Below are 1,936 nucleotides of genomic sequence, written 5' to 3' on the forward strand. Positions count from 1 at the left end.
TTTTCTCGTGCCTATGGTACAACAACCTTTCGCCGTGCCCCTGGTACACCGCTCAGTAGCACTTTGCCACACAAACTCTCCTCGTGCCTATGGTACGACAACTTTTCTCGTGCCTATGGTACAACAACTTTCCTCCGTGCCCCTGGTACGACAGCTTTTCTCGTGCCTATGGTACAACAACTTTTCTCGTGCCTATGGTACAACAACTTTTCGCCGTGCCCCTGGTACACCGCTCAGTAGCACTTTGCCACACACACACTCCTCGTACCTATGGTACGACAACTTTTCTCGTGCCTATGGTACGACAACTTTTCTCGTGCCTATGGTACAACAACCTTTCCCCGTGCCCCTGGTACACTGCGCAGAAACTCTTTGCCACACACACACACCACTCGTGCCTATGGTACGACAACAGGCCCCGGGGACCTACATCGCACCTTGCTCTTGCCTCCCTTACAGCTGAAAAAGGTCCATGCCTGTGCCCTGGCCCTGCTGAAATTCCCTCTCCATTTAGCCGAGGCAGTGAGTCGGCCTCCTGTCTCCCTTTACGGTCGAAAAAGATGTGCTCCTGGGCGCGCTGGCCCTGCTGCTACTCACATCGGGCATGGACCTGGACCTCCAGCAGGCCCCGGGGACCTACATCGCACATTGCTCTTCCCTCCCTTACAGCTGAAAAAGGTCCATGCTTGTGCCCTGGCCCTTCTGAAATTCCCTCTCCATTTAGCCGAGGCAGAGAGTCGGCCTCCTGTCTCCTTTACGGTCGAAAAAGATGTGCTCCTGGGCGCGCTGGCCCTGCTGCTACTCACATCGGGCATGGACCTGGACCTCCAGCAGGCCCCGGGGACCTACATCGCACATTGCTCTTCCCTCCCTTACAGCTGAAAAAGGTCCATGCTTGTGCCCTGGCCCTTCTGAAATTCCCTCTCCATTTAGCCGAGGCAGAGAGTCGGCCTCCTGTCTCCTTTACGGTCGAAAAAGATGTGCTCCTGGGCGCGCTGGCCCTGCTGCTACTCACATCGGGCATGGACCTGGACCTCCAGCAGGCCCCGGGGACCTACATCACACCTTGCTCTTGCCTCCCTTACAGCTGAAAAAGGTCCATGCCTGTGCCCTGGCCCTGCTGAAATTCCCTCTCCATTTAGCCGAGGCAGTGAGTCGGCCTCCTGTCTCCCTTTACGGTCGAAAAAGATGTGCTCCTTGGCGCGCTGGCCCTGCTGCTACTCACATCGGGCATGGACCTGGACCTCCAGCAGGCCCCGGGGACCTACATCACACCTTGCTCTTGGCCTCCCTTACAGCTGAAAAGGTCCATGCTTGTGCCCTGGCCCTTCTGAAATTCCCTCTCCATTTAGCCGAGGCAGTGAGTCGGCCTCCTGTCTCCCTTTACGGTCGAAAAAGATGTGCTCCTGGGCGCGCTGGCCCTGCTGCTACTCACATCGGGCATGGACCTGGACCTCCAGCAGGCCCCGGGGACCTACATCACACCTTGCTCTTGCCTCCCTTACAGCTGAAAAGGTCCATGCTTTTGCCCTGGCCCTTCTGAAATTCCCTCTCCATTTAGCCGAGGCAGTGAGTCGGCCTCCTGTCTCCCTTTACGGTCGAAAAAGATGTGCTCCTGGACGCGCTGGCGCCGGCTGCTACTCACATCGGGCATGGACCTGGACCTCCAGTAGGCCCCGGGGACCTACATCACACCTTGCTCTTGCCTCCCTTACAGCTGAAAAGGTCCATGCTTTTGCCCTGGCCCTTCTGAAATTCCCTCTCCATTTAGCCGAGGCAGTGAGTCGGCCTCCTGTCTCCCTTTACGGTCGAAAAAGATGTGCTCCTGGACGCGCTGGCGCCGGCTGCTACTCACATCGGGCATGGACCTGGACCTCCAGTAGGCCCCGGGGACCTACATCACACCTTGCTCTTGCCTCCCTTACAGCTGAAAAGG

Source organism: Mchenga conophoros, linkage group LG18, assembly GCF_057382185.1.
Source record: "Mchenga conophoros isolate Kocher_MC1m ecotype Shallow Benthic linkage group LG18, M_conophoros_male_GT1.1, whole genome shotgun sequence".
NCBI classification, from domain to species: domain Eukaryota; kingdom Metazoa; phylum Chordata; class Actinopteri; order Cichliformes; family Cichlidae; genus Mchenga; species Mchenga conophoros.